General features: G+C 35.4%; 1 long non-coding RNA gene across 1 annotated transcript in view; it reads left to right on the top strand.

Moving 5' to 3' along the window:
- LOC136150741 (uncharacterized) overlaps window positions 1–14,582 on the top strand; it is an 85,996-nt gene extending 71,414 nt beyond the window's left edge. Inside the window, exons 2-3 of the long non-coding RNA XR_010659919.1 lie at window positions 12,869–14,089; window positions 14,267–14,582. This is a non-coding gene — a long non-coding RNA (uncharacterized lncRNA). The remainder of the gene's footprint in view (window positions 1–12,868; window positions 14,090–14,266) is intronic.
- The last annotated feature ends 5,117 nt before the right edge of the window (window positions 14,583–19,699 follow it).

The raw sequence follows: 19,699 nt of genomic DNA, 5'->3' as shown, positions 1-19,699 counted from the left end.
GTAAATAAATTGGCACCATATACCCCCAACACCCAGGAAAGTGGGCAGAAGGAGGAAAAACAGCAAAGAGAGATAGTTTTTTTTACCCCAATACTGTAATATGCATTTAAGTAATTTCTATACTTTTAATCATCTTACTTGGCATTAAATGAAAACATTACTTTGAACATCATGTAGTATGACCAAATAACCAAATAAATAAATATATATCACACATCTATTTCTGCTTTATTGTCTATGACAAAGCTTTTGACTGTGTGGATCACAATAAACTGTGGAAAAATCTGAAAGAGATGGGAATACCAAGTCACCTGACCTACCTCCTGAGAAACCAATATGCAGGTCAGGAAGCAACAGCTAGAACTGGACATGGAACAGACTGGTTGCAAATAGGAAAAGGAGTATGTCAAGGCTATGTATTGTCAACCTGCTTATTTAACTTATATGAAGAGTAAATAATGAGAAATGCTGGACTGGATGAAGCACAAGCTGGAATCAAGATTGCCAGGAGAAATAAAAACTTCAGATATGAAGATGACATCACCTTTATGGCAGAAAGTGAAGAACTAAAGGGCCTCTTGATGAAAGTGAAAGAAGAGAGTGAAAAAGTTAGCTTAAAGCTCAGCATTCAGAAAACTAAGGTCATGGCATCCGGTCCCATCACTTCATGGCAAATAGATGGGAAAACAGTGGAAACAGTGACTGAGTTTATTTTTCTGGGCTCCAAAATCACTGCAGATGGTGATTGCAGCCGTGAAAGTAAAAGATGCTTACTCCTTGAAAGGAAAGTTATGACCAACCTAGACAGCATATTAAAAAGCAGAGACATTGCTTTGTCAATAAAGGTCCATCTAGTCAAGGCTATAGTTTTTCCAGTGGTCATATATGGATGTGAGAGTTGGACTATAAAGAAAGCTGAGGGCTGAAGGATTTATGCTTTTGAACTGTGGTGTTGGAGAAGACTCTTGAGAGTCCCTTGGACTGCAAGGAGATCCAACCAGTCCATCCTAAAGGAGATCGGTCCTGGGTGTTCATTGGAAGGACTGATGCTGAAGCTGAAATTCCAATACTTTGGCCACCTGATGCGAAGAGCTGACTCATTTGAAAAGACCCTGATGTTGGGAAAGATTGAGGGCAGGAGGAGAAGGGGACGACAGAGGATGAGATGGTTGAATGGCATCACTGACTCAATGGACATGAATTTGGGTAAACTCCGGTGTTGATCATGGACAGGGAGGCCTGGCCTGCTGTGATTCATGGGGTCATAAAGAGTTGGACTGAGCAACTGAACTGAACTGATATCACACATAAAGTTCTATTGAGGCTTCCCAGGTGGATTTAGTGGTAAAGAATGCACTTGCCAATGCAGGAGACATTAGAGACATGGGTTCAATCTCTGGGTCAGGAAGATCCCCTGGAGGAGGGCGTGGCACCCACTCCAGTATTCTTGCCTGAAGAATCCCATGAACTGAAGAGCCCAGCAAGCTACACTCCATAGGTTCACAAAGAGTTGGACAGGATTTAAGTGACTTAGCATGCATGCATATAGTTATATTAATATATGTGGTATGCATTTTTATAATATGTTAAATATGTATTTAAATATATTTAAAAATTAAGCTGAAGCTCCAGTACTTTTTCCACCTGATATGAAGAGCCAACTCATTGGAAAAGACACTGATGCTAGAAAGACTGAAGGCTAAAGGAGAAGGGGACAACAGAGAATGAGATGGTTAGATAGCATCATCAACTCAATGGACATGAATTTGAGCAAACGCCAGGAAACAATGGAGAATAGATGAGCCTGACATGCTACAGTCCATGGGGTCTCAGAGTTCAATGTGACTTAGAGGCTTAACAACAATATGATATTTAAAAATTTAAAAATAAGTGTATATATCAACCACAAATGCTAGAGTTAAAAAATTAAACAACTGAAACTAAGACTCCATATATCGTTTTAACAGGAGAGTAGGCCTTACCATAGAGAAAAATAGAACACTGAATGGAATAAAGACCAATAAGAAATATCCAGACTAAAGCAAAGATAGATTAAAGGATAGAAAACAGAGAAAATACCATAATTATTGAGAAGGAATATAATCAATAGTTTTAACAGATCTATAAATGGTGCTACAGGAGAAGACATAGAAAAAAATGAGCAGAAACAATATTTTAAAAGATAATGACTGATAATTTTCCAAAAGCCACAGATTTAAGATGTGTAGCAAAGAAAACTACATCGAGACAAAAATATCAACTTTGCTGAAATTCAAAGAGAAATAGGACATATGTTAGTCAGCCAGAGAATGAAACACACATAACTTTCAAAGGAGCAACAATATGAATCTCAGTGTATTTTCTTTTCTTTGCTTTTGATTCTACTTTTTAAAAATATTTAGTTGAAGTACAGTTGATGTATAATATTATGTTACAGTGTACAATATAGTGAGTCATAATTATTAAAGGTTATATGCCATTTATAGTTATTATGGGGCTTTCCAAGTGGCACTAGTGGTTAAAAAAAAAAAAAAAACCTTCTTGTCAATGAAGGAGACATAAGAGATGTGGGTTTGAGCCCTAGATTAGAGAAAATCCCTTGGAGGAGGGCATGGTAACACACTCCAGTATTTTTGCCTGGAGAATCGCATGGACAGAGGAGCCTAGAGGGCTACAGTCCATAGGACTGCAAAGAGGGAGTTGGCTGAAGTGACCTTACACACAACATAGTTATTGGCTCTATTCTGCATGTTGTACAATATATCCTTGTAGATTATGCATAATAATTGTGCTTCTTAATCCTCTACACTTATGTTGCCCCTCTCTTATCCCATTACTCCTGGTCACCACTAGTTTGTTCTCTATATATGTGTCTGCTTTTTATTGTTGTTATATTCACTATCATGTTGTATTTTTTAGATTCCACATATATGATATCATATAGTACTTATTTTCTCTTTCTGACTTATTTCACTAAACATTATACCCCTATCCATGTTGTTGCAAACGGCAAAGAACTCATTCTTTTTTATGGTTAAGCAGCATCACTGTGTGTGTGTGTGTGTACCACACCTTCTTTATCCATTCATCTGTTCCATGGTGGACACAGGTTGCTTCCCTATCTTGGCAATTGTAAATAATTCTGCTATGAACATTGAGGTGCATGTATCTTTTCAAATTAATGTTGTAGAGGCTTTTGGGGGGGCATATATCTAGGAATGGAATTTCTGTGTCATATAATAGCTATATTTTTAGTTTTTTGAGAAACTTCAAGACTCTTTTCCAGTGTTGCCCTAATTTACATCCCAACCAACCATGTGCAAGAGATTGCTTTTGTCCACAGCCTCACCAAAATTTGTCATTTGTGTTAGTTTGCTATTAGCCATTCAGACTTGTATGAGGTGATATCTCTTTGTCAGTGAATTTTCAAGAGAGATATAGTAGCCAGAATACAATTAGCCTTAAAAATAAAGAAAGAAAAGAAAATTACTGCCAACCAATACTATATAAAGCAAAAATACTCTTTCAAAATGACATTGCAGGTAACAAAAATGAAAAGAATTAATCAAGAAGATCTGTCCAAAAAATAATTAGTAAAGGGAATTCTTTAGAGAGAATAAAATAATTCTGGATAGAAGCACAAGTATATATGTAAAGAACAGCAGAAAACAAATATGTGAGCAAATATAAAATGATCTTGATTGTATAAAACAATGAGGGGCTTAATATATACACATAATTATAACAGACAACAAAGAAGTATAAAAGATGAGTATGCTAATAGAATTAAAATGTTCTAAGCTCCACTCAGTGTTCAGGAATTGGCAAAAGTATTTATATTAGATGTTGATGAAGTAAAATGTAGATTGCAATTTTAGGTTGATCATCAATAAAAATCTAAAATTTCAGCTAAGAAGTGAACTCCAAGGAAAAATAGAATAATAGAAGTATTTAATACATCCCCAGAATGTAAGAAAGGAGAACAAAAAGAGAATATAAAACAAGTCAGAGAACAAAGAGTGAAATAGTAGACTTCAATACAAATAAACCTATAATTGAATTGCATTGTATTAAGATTAAATTCAATTATAAGAAATATGGTTCAATTTTTAAAAGCTAAATATTTGCAGATTTAAAAAGTAACAAGTAAAATATTTTCAGATTTAAAAAGTAACAAGTACGCAAGACAACAAACTAAAGAAAACTTGTAAAGCTAAAAAATACAGATGTATGTGAAGAGGACATGAAGGCAAGAAGTAAAATAAACAAAGTGGGATGTTTAATAATGATAGAAGGATCAGTTGGAAGTAAAACAAATTCTACATATATATGCATCTCATAATACAGATTCTAAATACATCAGGTGAGTTAAAGGGTTAAATAGAAAAGCATATCATCATAGTGCAAAATTTTAATGTACCTCTCTCAGTAACTGATAGAACAGGCAATCAAACAATATAAACAGTGGATTTAAACACCATGACTACCAACCTGGCCAAGTTGCCATTGAACCTAACAATCACAGAATACATACTCTACCAAAGTGTATGTGAATATTTTTCAAAACTTATCATATGTTGGGCACAATGAAACCTCCACAGTATTAAAAATATTAAAATCATTAAGAATTTGATTTTTATTATAAGGATTCCAAGCTAGGAATCAATGTTTAAATTATTTCTAAGTCCCAAAATATTAAGAAATTTAATACTAAGGTTTTATTGACCCATAGGGACTTCCCAGTGGTGCTAGTGGTTAAGTACCCATCCACCAATGCTGGAGATGTAAGGGACAAGGGTTCAATCCCTGGGTTGGGAAGATCCTTTGGAGGAGGGCATGGCAACTCACTCCAGTATTCTTGCCTGGAAAACCCCATGGACAGAGGAGCCTAGAGGGTTACAGTTCATAGGGTTGCTGAGTTGGACACGACTGAAGAAACCTATTATACATGCACAGATCCAGAGATCAGAAAAAATACAGAAAGTTTAAAATAGAAAATATTTTTTAGGATAATGAATTTTTAAGGATAATGAAAATACAATATATTAAACCTTGTGAAAAGTAGGCAAAGCAATACTAAAAGAGAGATGTAGTCTTAAATGCAAATATTAGAAAAAAGAAAAGATTCAGTGGGAGTTAATGGTATAAATATTTTTGTGTTTAGAAAAATTTTAAAGCAACAAATTAAACACAGAAAGTAGAAGGGATAAAATGATAAGAAAAAAGGAGAGCCTAATTAATGAAATGAAAAACAAATGTACAGCAAAAAGAATAAACAAAGCTAAATTTGGTTGAACAAAAGAAATTCTAGTAATCCCTACTGAAAGTGATTATGTATAAATCACCTACTCCAACAAGGAAAAGGCATGCAACTTTAAGATCTTATCAATACTAAAGAAGATATTTTCATGAAATTGACAAATTCTGAGAAAAACATTCCCAATAAAAACTGAGAAAAGCATAACCAATAAAAACAGACAGGCAAAACTGAAAAACTTAATAGTCATGCATCAAAGAAATTAAATATCTTCACACAAAGAAAACTCTAGACACAGGATTCTGTACTAGTAAATTCTAAACATGTTGGGGGAAAATCACTAATCTTACACAGGATTGAAATTACTCTTTGAAATTAGATATTAGAAAAAGAGAAAATATTTCCTGACTCACTTATGAGACCAGGTAACTCTAATTTCAAACCATAACAAGGACATTATAACAATGGAAAATTATTGGTCATCCTCATAATCATACCTGCTTACTCAAATAATCAAAATATGAACAAAATAAATCTATCCATACATGAGAAAGGTAATATATCATTACTGAGGGGATTTTATTATTATTTCAAGATTGCCATTGTCTCCTCCTAGAAAGCAACCAACGTAAATACTGTTTTGGTGAATAAAAGGGAAAGTAAACTTGCTACTCTGGATAAATGAAGTTTAATCCCATGGGGAAACTTGGAGAATGGGTGTAAAATACAAACTTCAGAGATATCTAATTGATTAGCAAAGGAACTGCACTATTCAACAATTCTCATCAGTCATTGATTGAGTTCTCCCAACAGAGTTAATCCCTCGGAAATTCTGGTTTGCTATTTTTTTTTTTTAATTTTTTTTATTAGTTGAAGGCTAATTACTTCACAACATTTCAGTGGGTTTTGTCATACATTGACATGAATCAGCCATAGAGTTACACGTATTCCCCATTTTGAACTCTGGTTTGCTATTACAAGCAGCAGAGTCTCCAGGGAACTGAGAATGCTTTCAAGCACAACAACACAGACACACACACACACACACAAAGTAAGTGTTGTAATTTAGAAGTTGAGCTGATGACGTGCACTAAGAGGTGAAGACAAGAGGACATGGTTGGGTTCCAATGAATCTATTTCTGCCTAAATAAAGGTAGGCCATGTTTATAGGTTTTTAAACAATGTTATAAAGGTATCAGTTATCCTCAGAGTAACAGTGATTCAATGAAAACCAACTGAAAAATCCTAGAAATGTTTCCATTAACTGGCTATTTCCAAAATTGATATGTAAATTTAAAGAGTTAAGGACAGTCAAAGCAACCTTGATGATGAACAAAGTTAGAAAATTTACACAAACAGATATCAAGACTTATTTTAAACTTAAAATAACTAAAAATATGTAGTATTGGCACAAGAACAGACAGACACTGAAACATCAAAAAGAATCAACAAACAGGTCACTAAAATTAAGATATATTTGTGTATCTACACTAGCAAAAAATAAACAAACACATAAACATTTGCATATGTTTTGTACCTTTCAGTTCAGTTCAGTCACTCAGTCATGTCCAACTCTTTGTGACCCCCATGGACTGCAGCATGCCAGGCCTCCCTGTCCATCACCAACTCCTGGAATCTACTCAAACTCATATCCATCGAGTCAGTGATGCCATCCATCTCATCCTCTGTAATCCTCTCCTCCTCCCGCCTTCTATCTTTCCCAGCATCAGGGTCTTTTCAAATGAGTCAGCTCTTTGCATCAGGTGGTCAAAGTGTTGGAGTTTCAGCTTCAGTATCAGTCCTTCCAATGAACACTCAGGGCTGATCTCCTTTAGGATGGACTGGTTGGATCTCCTTGCAGTCCAAGGGACTCTCAAGAGTCTTCTCCAACACCACAGTTCAAAGGCATCAATTCTTCGGCCCTCAGCTCTCGTTATAGTCCAACTCTCCCATCCATACATGACTACTGGAAAAACCATAGCTTTGACTAGATTGACCTTTGTTGGCAAAGTAATGTCTCTGTTTTTTAATATGCTGTCTATATATAGACATCTAATATATGTCTATATATATATTTAGGTCTATGTCTACCTTATGTCTAAAGGTCTATGTTTATACCTTTATACTGACTTTTGCTTCTCACTATCAATTTATCAGTTAAGGATAGAGAAGCACAGTTTTCAAGTTCACTTTGGGAAGCTCACTATGACAACATTCTTTGCCTGCCACGGCTCTCCATAACTCAGATGATCCTTTACTTAGTTGCATATTTTTCTGATTTCAAAGTTATGTATAAACTTCCTGTTTTTATCTACTGAGCCACATTCCCAATTGAAAACATAAATTTATAAAGACTACATCTTAAAACTACCAGTGAACAGCAATCCAAAAATCACATGCAGAAAATACTCAGAATTTTTATTTTTGTCTCATCAGGAAATTTCTAGTATTTTAAACTTGTTTACAAACATGTTGATGAAAAAATTGTGGCTGGAAATCGACCTAATTTTAGGAGAAAATATGTGCTCATGTACTCAAAAGAAAAAAGAAAAAAAGTCTCTGATTTTTTGAATGACAGACTTGCTTTTCAAAAATGTTATCACATAATCCTTTCTGAACTCAGGCACGCGCTGTTGTCCGCGCTCACAGGCAAGCTCTTTTCACGCATTTCTGACGCTTTAAGCATAATCTTTCACATTACAATGGTAAATGGGTTGACAATGATAAGCAACGGTAAACAAGATGACCTCTGGGCTAAAACTGTAAGATCCCTCATTAACAAAATATTAAATTTCTAATTACTCATTAAACATAAAATAAATTTGGTTTTTGTTAAATGTGAGATTTGTTCATATGAATCCTGCCTATTTTCCTTTATTATATTATTTATTGGCTGTGCTGGTTTTTCTCTAGTTGTGGTGAGCAGGGGCTGCTCTCTTGTTGCTGAGCACAGGCTCGAGGGCACACAGGCTTCAGTAGCTGGAGCATGTGGGTTCAGTAGTTGCAGCTCCCAGGCCCTAGAGCACAGGCTCAATAGTTGTGGTATATGCGCTTTGTTGCTTGGTGGTTTGTGGGATCTTCCCAGATCAGGGACCGAACCCATGTCTCCTACATTGACAGGCAAATTCTCTACCACCGAACCACCAGGGAAGCCCCAATTTTTCTTTTGAATGAAATTGAAACAGTATTTTAAGTGTGAACAAAATTTAAACTTCTTTCCCTATGCTTGTTTGTGTCCCCAGGATAATTCCACTTACCCAAAGGATAGAAGTACCACAGAGGAAAGGTTCAAAATGTTATTGAGTCCAAGTTTATACTGCTCATTGCATGGCAGGCCAATAAATTGAGAGGTGAGGTGTTAGGGCAAGGAATAGCAACTTTATTTGGAAAACCAGCAGACCAATAGGATGGTGAACTACTGTCCCAAAGAACCATCTTACTGAAGTTAGAATTCAGGCTTCTTTTATATTAAAAAAGAGGGAGGGCGGCTATTGCAAACCTCTTGGTGCTGGGATTCTTTGTTCATGCAGCTGTACATGCAACTCTGGTCACAGTGTTCCTGTAAACCTCCAACAAGACAAATATTGCTCTCTGTTCTTATGCATTTAAAGGTAAGGGCCTTGAGAAAGGGCTATCTTTTATATTTCAGACTATAGGCAAATTTGTTTTACAAAAGTTGCAGAGCCAGCATGACCAAGCACAGACAACGTATCACAAAGATTAGGGCTAAAGAAGTGGGTCCAAGATGGGATCAGGTTTGATCCCTGTTACAGAAAGAGACCACTCAGCCAACTTTCCGCTGAATGGATTAAATCCCTTTTATTTATTTATTTTTTGAGACTCAAGCATCATCCAGTTTATTTCACTGGAGATTTGAGCCCAAAACACTTGAAAATTGCAGAGTGTGCAGAGTCTCTTATTTGCTTGCTTTAGAAATAAAAAGGTAACAGCATTCATGCACCCAGAGTCAATGAGCCTGTCCTTCTCTAACATGAAAATTAATCAATTAACCAATGACAAAGAGAGGTCCCTACACTATGTATTACTATTTTACTGGAACAAATAAATCAGTGTATGGGCAAAGTATCTATAGTTTAGATACACTTTGCCTCTTTGTATCTAACACTGTCCCTAACAGTAGTGACTTGCACACTAAAATCCAGTCACAACAGCTCCCTTTCAGTTCCTTTCCATCCCAGGATATTTTCACAAGTGCTTTTCTTTGTCAGAAATCACATACTCACACACATGTACTCACTTTACCTGGCTGGTCAATATTCATCTTTTGGATCTCCACGGTCACATCAAATTCAATACAGCCCATAATTATCATCATGTTTCCTAATTTGCATTACTTCATCATTTAAAAAAAAAACTTGTATATGAATTAGCCAACAAATGTGTACTGCATAGCACAGGGAACAATACTCAATGTCTTATAATGACCTATAAAGGAAGAGGATGTAAAAAAAAAAAAAAGAAAAAGAATATTGGAAAAGACCTTGATGCCAGGAAATATTGAGAGCAGTAGGGGAAGCGGGCAATAGACGATGAGATGGTTGGATGGCAACACTGACTCAATGGTCATGAGTTTGAGCAAACTCTGGAAGATGGTGAAAGGCAGGGAAGCCTGGCATGCTGCAGTCCATGGGGTCTCAAAGAGTCAGATATGACTTAGTGACTGAACAGCAACAATATGAATATGTATAATTTAATCACAGCATTGTAAACTATACTTCAATAATTTTTAAAAAATAATTTTAAAATAAAAATAAAAAATATTTTCATATTTATTTTTCTTTGCATAGAAACACTTCATATTATATGGAAATGACATAAAGTGCTTTGGTCTTGGAATCAGATAGTCTGAATTTCCATCCCAACTTGGCCACCTACTAGCTATAGGGTCACAAGATACTTAATCTCTCTGAGCCTTCATTTTTTGATGTGTAAGTGACAACGATGACAGCTCCTATCTAATAGGGACTGAAATAGCACCTAGCACTTTGTAATTACTCAACAAACACTATCATTTACTCTTTTCTCCATTAATTTTTATTTATTTATTTATTTATTTATTATTTTTTTTTTTTAATATTATTTTATTAGTTGGAGGCCAATCACTTTATAACATTTCAGTGGGTTTTGTCATACATTGACATGAATCAGCCATATAGTTACACGTATTCCCCATCCCGATCCCCCCTCCCACCTCCCTCCCCACCCGACTCCTCAGGGTCCTCCCAGTGCACCAGGCAAGAGCACCTGACTCATGCATCCCACCTGGGCTGGTGGTCCATTTCACCATAGATAGTATACATGCTGTTCTTTCAAAACATCCCACCCTCACGTTCTCCCCCAGAGTTCAAAAGTCTGTTCTGTACTTCTGTGTCTCTTTTTCTGTTTTGCATATAGGGTTATCGCCACCATCTATCTAAATTCCGTATATATGTGTTAGTATACTGTAATGTTCTTTATCTTTCTGGCTTACTTCACTCTGTATAATGGGCTCCAGTTTCATCCATCTCATTAGAACTGATTCAAATGAATTCTTTTTAACGGCTGAGTAATATTCCATGGTGTATATGTACCACAGCTTCCTTATCCATTCATCTGTTGATGGGCATCTGGGTTGCTTCCATGTCCTGGCTATTATAAACAGTGCTGCGATGAACATTGGGGTGCACGTGTCTCTTTCAGATCTGGATTCCTCAGTGTGTATGCCTAGAAGTGGTATTGCTGGGTCATATGGCAGTTCTATTTCCAGTTTTTTAAGAAATCTCCACACTGTTTTCCATAGTGGCTGTACTAGTTTGCATTCCCACCAACAGTGTAAGAGGGTTCCCTTTTCTCCACACCCTCTCCAGCATTTATTGCTTGTAGACTTTTGGATAGCAGCCATCCTGACTGGCGTGTAATGGTACCTCATTGTGGTTTTGATTTGCATTTCTCTGATGATGAGTGATGTTGAGCATCTTTTCATGTGTTTGTTAGCCATCTGTATGTCTTCTTTGGAGAAATGTCTGTTTAGTTCTTTGGCCCATTTTTTGATTGGGTCGTTTATTTTTCTGGAATTGAGCTGCAGGAGTTGCTTGTATATTTTTGAGATTAATCCTTTGTCTGTTTCCTCATTTGTTATTATTTTCTCCCAATCTGAGGGCTGTCTTTTCACCTTACTTATAGTTTCCTTTGTTGTGCAAAAGCTTTTAATTTTCATTAGGTCCCATTTGTTTATTTTTGCTTTTATTTCCAATATTCTGGGAGGTGGGTCATAGAAGATCTTGCTGTGATTTATGTCGGAGAGTGTTTTGCCTATGTTCTCCTCTAGGAGTTTTATAGTTTCTGGTCTTACATTTAGATCTTTAATCCATTTTGAGTTTATTTTTGTGTATGGTGTTAGAAAGTATTCTAGTTTCATTCTTTTACAAGTGGTTGACCAGTTTTCCCAGCACCACTTGTTAAAGAGATTGTCTTTTTTCCATTGTATATCCTTGCCTCCTTTGTCAAAGATGAGGTGTCCATAGGTTCGTGGATTTATCTCTGGGCTTTCTATTCTGTTCCATTGATCTATATTTCTGTCTTTGTGCCAGTACCATACTGTCTTGATGACTGTGGCTTTGTAGTAGAGTCTGAAGTCAGGCAGGTTGATTCCTCCAGTTCCTTTCTTCTTTCTCAAGATTACTTTGGCTATTCGAGGTTTTTTGTATTTCCATACAAATTGTGAAATTATTTGTTCTAGTTCTGTGAAAAATACCGTTGGTAGCTTGATAGGGATTGCATTGAATCTATAGATTGCTTTGGGTAGAATAGCCATTTTGACACCATGACCAAGTGGGCTTTATCCCAGGAATGCAAGGATTCTTTAATATCCGCAAATCAATCAACGTAATACACCACATTAACAAATTGAAAGATAAAAACCATATGATTATCTCAATAGATGCAGAGAAAGCCTTTGACAAAATTCAACACTCATTTATGATTAAAACTCTCCAGAAAGCAGGAATAGAAGGAACATACCTCAACATAATAAAAGCTATATATGACAAACCCACAGCAAGCATCACCCTCAATGGTGAAAAATTGAAAGCATTTCCTCTGAAATCAGGAACAAGACAAGGATGCCCACTCTCACCACTACTATTCAACATAGTGTTGGAAGTTTTGGCCACAGCAATCAGAGCAGAAAAAGACATAAAAGGAATCCAGATAGGAAAAGAAGAAGTGAAACTCTCGCTCTTTGCAGATGACATGATCCTCTACATAGAAAACCCTAAAGACTCTTCCAGAAAATTACTAGAGCTAATCAATGAATATAGTAAAGTTGCAGGATATAAAATTAACACACAGAAATCCCTTGCATTCCTATACACTAACAATGAAAAAACAGAAAGAGAAATTAAGGAAACAATACCATTCACCATTGCAACAAAAAGAATAAAATACTTAGGAGTATATCTACCTAAAGAAACAAAAGACCTATACATAGAAAACTATAAAACACTGATGAAAGAAATCAAAGAGGACACAAACAGATGGAGAAACATACCGTGTTCATGGATTGGAAGAATCAATATTGTCAAAATGGCTATTCTATCCATTAATTTTTAGATTAAGCTAATTGACTTGGTCAAGATTAGACAGCTAGGACCTCCTGGTGGTGCAGTGGATAAGACTTTACATGCCAATGCAGGGGACACGAGTTTAATCCCTGGCCTGGGAAGATTCCACATTTCATGGAACAACAGAGCTCTTGCACATAACTAGAGCCTGCACTCTAGAGCCCAGGAACTACAACTGCTGAGTCCAAGTGCTGCAACTACTAAAGCTTCTGCGCCTGGAGCCTGTACTCCACAACAGGATGAGACATCGCAGCGAGAAGCCCGTGCACTGCACCAAAGGGTCGTGCTCACTTGCAGCAACTAGAGAAAGCCCACACAAAGCAACAGAGACCCAGCGCTGCCAAAATTAAACCAACAAATAAATAAAAAACCTTTAAAGTTAGACAAGTAATCCTTAGGTTGATTTCACCTGTTGTTTTGAGGGCTTTCTTTTTCAAAGCAGACTCATCTTTGCAATAATCATAAACAACTTAAAAATTTAGCATTTCATTCCAAGAGATAGTATGGAAAATTTCACTGAATAAAAGTCCTGCCAAGGAGCACTTAATTTCCGTTTTCTAAATGACTAACTGTTTTAAAATTTACATTCAAGAGAAAACATTTTTCAGTGTCCTATTTTTGGTCAAACTCATTGACATTTCCTACAGATGACATGCTGTACCAACTGAAACCAACACAAAAAAAGAAATAAAGGTTATGACATTTAGTACTGAACACCAAGCTTTCGCATCATTAGCAAACAAAGCCTCTTTTTGTTCATTTCTGCAATCAGAAATCATGACTTTTGTCTCCTTATTCAGTAATTACCCTAGGCTTATACTATTATTGTGTGCAATTTCTTCTTAGACACTTGTTCTTTTTTATTTGCTTTTTTAAAGTTTATGTTATTTCATTGTAATTTAGAGAGAAAAATATTGTCTTTGCTTTCTTTTTTTAAATTGACATTGATTTCTAACAATTATCGAGTAGAAATATAAAATAAGGAGAAAATTCCCACATTGATACTACTGGGTTTTTTTTTTTTTTACTTTTTAAAAATGAATTTATTTTAATTGGAGGTTAATTACTTTGCAATATTGTGGCAATTTTTGCCATACATTGACATGAATCAGCCACAGATGTACATGTGTCCCCCATTCCAAAATTCCCTCCCATTTCCCTCCCCATCCCATCCCTCTGGGTTGTCCCAGTGCACGACTTTGAGTGACCTGTTTCATGCATGGAACTTGGACAGGTCATCTATTTTGCCTATGGTAACAAACATGTTTTAATGTTATTCTCTCAAATCATCTCACCCTCACCCCTCTCCCACAGAGTCCAAAAGTCTGTTCTTTATATCTGTGTCTCTTTTGCTGTCTTGCATAATATTTTTCCTTACACAGGAGAGCAAGAAATGTTATCCCCAATTTGCTTGTGAATTCCTAGAATTCTTTTCCATTAAAAGTTACTGAAAAGGTAAAGACTTCTGGGAGCCGGGGTTTTTGCAGAATGCTTCAAGTTCTTAATACCTGAAATTATTGCAATATTTGTTGCCTAAGTATGATCATACATGTCAAAGGTGACTGTCAAATTATATACTTTTCTTAAGTAATTTGTTTGTGTGTCTTTATTTCTCAATGGTGTTTACAAATCTAAGTTTAGAGCTCAAATCCAATCTTAATTGCTCAAATTTTTGTAAAATTTTTTGTAACACCAAAATTTATACTCACAGTGATTTCAAGATTATTCACGGACATGTGCAGATATGAAAAGTCACCCATCTTTATCAGCTGAGGTCAAATAAAAAAATGCTCTGCCTTCTTGCTTCAGATCTTATACTGTAAATAAATGTGTCCTTTTCAGTCAATTTAATGCCACAGTTTTCACATTTTTGTGCTTTTTGTTGGTGATTTTGCTGTTTACAATGGCCCTCGAGTAAGTTGTTGAAGTATTGTCAGCAAGTATTGTCATTTTCTAAGCAAAAGAGTACTGTAATATGCCTTAAGGAGAGAACGTGTGTTAGGTAAGCTTTGCTAAGGCATAAGTTACAGTGCCATGGGCTGTGTGCTCAATGCTAATGAATCAACAATACATATTAAATAAGGTGTCCTTTAACAGAAATACACATAAAATAAGAACCAGGAAGAATTCAGCTCTGCAAAATGGAACTTTTTGCCTATTCTACTTTTCCCACCTCTACTAAGTATTATGAAGACTGTGGGATGGAGCCTGTCCATCATCACTGGCCTGTGATAATAAGAGCAGAGATAACTCTTCTCCTCTCCATAGAGTAGGGACTTGAGAGGCATGTGAGGAGATAGTGAGAAAATATGACAAATAACTCAATACCAATAAATTCAACAATTTAGATGAAATGAACAAATTTCTTGAGATGCAAACCACCAAAATACCCTTAAGGAAAAAGTTTAAAAAAATAGACTTAATAGTCCTATATCTATTAAATACACTAAATTTGTAGAAAGAATATCCAAAATGAGACATTCCAATTTCATATGGTTTTACTGGTGAATTTCACAAAATATTTAGGGGAGAAATAAAACCAATTCTACACAGTCTCTTTCTCAAAATAGAAAGGAACACTTCTCAAATTGTTTTATGTGGCTGGCATTATCCTAATTTCCAAACTAGACAAAGATAGAACAAGTAGAGAAAAGCTATAAACAATATCTCTCATGAAGACAGACATAAAATCCTCAACAAACATGAGTAAATCATATCTTCCAATATATGAAACAAAAATAAAACATGACTAAGTGGGGATTATTCCAGGAATGCCAGAATTACTTAAATATCAATCAATGCAATCTACCATATAAACAGTGTATAGGATAGTAGCCACAGTTTCATATCAATTGATGCAGGAAAACCATTTGAGAAGATTTACATTATCTTTTTATAATAAAACTGTCAATAAATTAGGAAAAGAAAAACACTTTTTCAATTGATAAAGAGCATGTATAAAATAACTGGGAGCTAATGTCTTACTCAATGGTATAAAACTAAATAATTTTCCTCTAACATCTGACAAAAAGAAGACATTCCACTTTTACTACTACAATTCAGCATAGTAACAGATGTCTTAGTTGAGTAAAGCAAGGAAGGAAATAAAAGAGATACAGGTTAGAAAGGAAGAAGTAAAGCCATTGATATTGATAACATAAATACATAAAAACATAAAATATTGATAACATAAATATTTTCAAAAGAAATAAACTGTGATATAATCATAGAATGAAAAAATATTCATTAATTAAAATACATTAACTACCGATACAGGGCTTCCCAGGTGGCACAGTGGTGAAGAATCTGCCTGCTAATTCAGGAGATGCAGATTCAATTTCTGGTTTTGGAAGGTCCCTTGAAAAAGGAAATGGCAACCCACTCCTGTAATCTTGCCTGCGAAATCCCACAGACAGAAGACCATGGAAGGCTACAGTCCATGGAATCACAAAAGAGTTAGACACGACTTAGCAACTAAACAACATCAAGTCTAACCATGCAGGTAAAACACTTGTACAGTGTAAACTATAAACTATTGCTGAAAAAAATTAAGACAAATATTTCTCATAGATGCCCTTAATCAGGTTGAGGAAATTCTCAGTTATTCCTTGTTTGCAGAGAGTTTTTTTTTTTAAATCATGATAGGATATTGAATTTTGGCAGATGCTTTTTCCTATGTTTATATGGTCTTACTTTTTAAATTATTCAATATTGTGAAGCAGTAGTTTTACGTATTAGTGTTAAATAGATTCGGCATTCATAATGGGTTTCCCAGGTGGCACTAGTGGTAAATAATCTGCCTGCTGATGTAGGAGACACATGAGACCCAAGTTTGATCCCTGAGTCAGTAAGATCCCCTGGAGTAGGAAATGGTGACCCACTCTAGTATTCTTGCCTGGAAAATTCCATGGACTGAAGATCTTGGCATGCTACAGTCCATGGGGCAGCAAAGAGTCAGACACTATCCTCAGATATTCCTTGTTTGCAGAGAAAAGTTAGGAATTTTTAAAATCATGATACAATATGGATTTTTGGCAGATGTTTTTTGTTATGTTTATATGGTTTTACTTTTTAAATTACTCAATATAGTGAAGCAATAATTTTAAGTAATAGGGTTAAATAGATTTGGCATTCCTAGGATAGACTCTATTTTATCATGATGTATTATCTACAGGTAATCCCATTCAGAGTACTTTTTTATCTCAAACATTAAAATTTTCAACTCTAAAAAAAAGGAAGACCTAAATAAATGGAAATACATCTCATGTTCATGGATAGAAACACCACAAAGACAGACAACAAAAGAAAAATAGATAAACTGGAGCTCATCAAAATTAAGAACAGTTTGTATATCAAAGGATACTACCAAGAAAGTAAAAAGAAAACTTGCTGAAATAGAATATTTGCAAATCATATACATAGTAAGAGACTAGAATTCAGAATAAGTAAAGAGTTATTATAAGTCAACAACAAGAAGCCAAACAACCCTTTTCTTTAGGGCAGTTGAAAGAAAAATGGACAGTGACCTTGAATAGATATTTCTTCAAAGATATACAAATAACCAATAAGCACATAGAAAGATGCTCAACATCACTAGTAAATAGATAAATGTAAGTCAAAATCATAAATAAATAATATTTCATATCTACCTGGAAGTGCTTAACAATGGAAGGCAACAGTATTGATTAAATATGGAAAAATTGGGCACTTGGGAATTACTAATAACAGTGTAAAATTGTACAGCCACTGTGGAAAAATAGTATGGTGGTTCCATGAGCAATATATATGGTTCCTCAAAGTATACATAGCTAACAATCCCATTCCAAGCATCAATCTAAAATAATTGACAGTAAGGACTCAGACATTTGTACACCAATATTCATAGCAACATTATTCACAATATCCCATGGGTCCATTGATATATGAATGTATAAGCAAAATGTGATACACACACAGGCACACACACATACTGAAATATTATTCAGTCATAAAAAGGAATGGAGTTTTTTATTTTTGTTACAACATGGATGGACCTTGAAAACATGCTGAGAGAAGAGGTAAAGTTGTCAGTGTAGAATGATGCTCACCTCCCCTTGAAAACACATCAAAACTGAAACTACATATAGAGTGACTTTCACTAAAATCTACCTGGGGACTAGCAGAACAGTGCTACTACAACCAATTCTGTAAAGAAACCACATGGATTTGGGTAAGAAGGGAGGAGAAGCAATCTGGTCAGAACCCACAGCTTCAGCATGCAAAACAGAAGAAGAAGGGATATCATAGGCTCCAGGATCCTCTCTGGGGAGGAAGAGGTTCAAGAAACATATTAGGCACTTCAGCCCTGGGGTCAGACCCTAAGAAGACAAGCCCCCTCTGCTGGGGGCTTCCTGGAGGGCTAAGAAACTGAGATTTAAGTCTCGGAGAGTGTACATATATTTGACTACTTCCAATCAAAGTGCAGAGGCAGCAGATTGAAAGCTGCTTGAGGCTCTACCCTGCTTTTCAGGACCACCCCAACATGCCCCCCCAACCTGCACCAGGCACTTGTTCCAGCTGCATTTGCTCCAACACTGCACTCCATGAGGGCAGAGGCCACCATTGCTGATAAGCGTGCACTGAGATAGTGACAGTCATTGAGTGTAGAGAAGGTTGGCTTCCATCTTAACTCTGGCTCTAGCCCTCAACCCGATCTCCCACCAAAAAGTAATTCTACAAAACGTATAAAAGAAGAGTTAATGCTTATCTTTCTCAAATTATTCCCACAAAAACTGAAGAGGCAAGAACACTCCCAAATTCATTCTATGAGGCCATCATTACCCTGATACCAAAATGAGATAAAGATACTACAAGATATTACAATCCAATATCCCTAATGAATATAAATGCAAAAATCCTTAAGATATATGCAAGTTAAATTCAACAATATATTAAAAAGATCATACATCATGATCAAGTGGGATTTATTCCAATGTGAGGATGGTTCAATATTCACAAGTTAATCAAAGTGATACGCCACATTAACAAAAAGAAGGATAAAAATAAAAGGATCACCTCAATAGATGCACAAAAAGCATTTGGCAAAATTCCATACTTATTTGTGATAAAAAAATTCTCAAGTTTGGTAGAGAGGCAACAAATCACCATCTAGGACAATCCCACAGTTTATATTACAGTGGTGAAAAACTGTAGGCTTTTCTTCTAAAACTAGTAACAAAGATGCCCATTCTCACCATTTGTAGTCAACATTGTATTGGAAGTCCTAGTCATAGACAAAGAAAAGAAAAAGGTATTGAAATTGGAAGATGAGGTAAAACTGTCACTATTCACAAATGACATGATACTGTTTAGACAAAACCTTAAAATTTCCACCAAAAAAAGAATTAGAATTAGTGAATTAATTTAGGAGAGTTGCATGATATAAAGTTAATATACAGAAATCTGTTGCTTTTCTATGCAATTAAGAAACATCAAAAGAGAAAGCAAAAAATCCCATTTAAAAATGGATCAAAAAGGGTAAAATATAAAGGAGTAAACTTAACGAGGTGAATGACCTATACTCTGAAAACTGACATTAATGAAGCAAATTGAAAATGATACAAATAATGGAACACCATCCCTTCTTCATGGATTGAAAGAATTAATATTGTTAAAATGTCCATACTACCTAAAGCAATGCACAGATTCAATTCAATCCCTATCAAAATACCAATGGCATTTTTCACAAAATTAGAACAAATAATTTTAAAATTTCTGTGGAACTATGAAAGACCTCAAATAACTAAAGCAATCTTGAAAAAAAGAAAAGAACAAAGCTGGA

This window comes from Muntiacus reevesi, chromosome 19, assembly GCF_963930625.1.
Source record: "Muntiacus reevesi chromosome 19, mMunRee1.1, whole genome shotgun sequence".
Lineage (NCBI taxonomy): Eukaryota > Metazoa > Chordata > Mammalia > Artiodactyla > Cervidae > Muntiacus > Muntiacus reevesi.
This window is presented reverse-complemented; position numbering and strand designations above follow the sequence as displayed.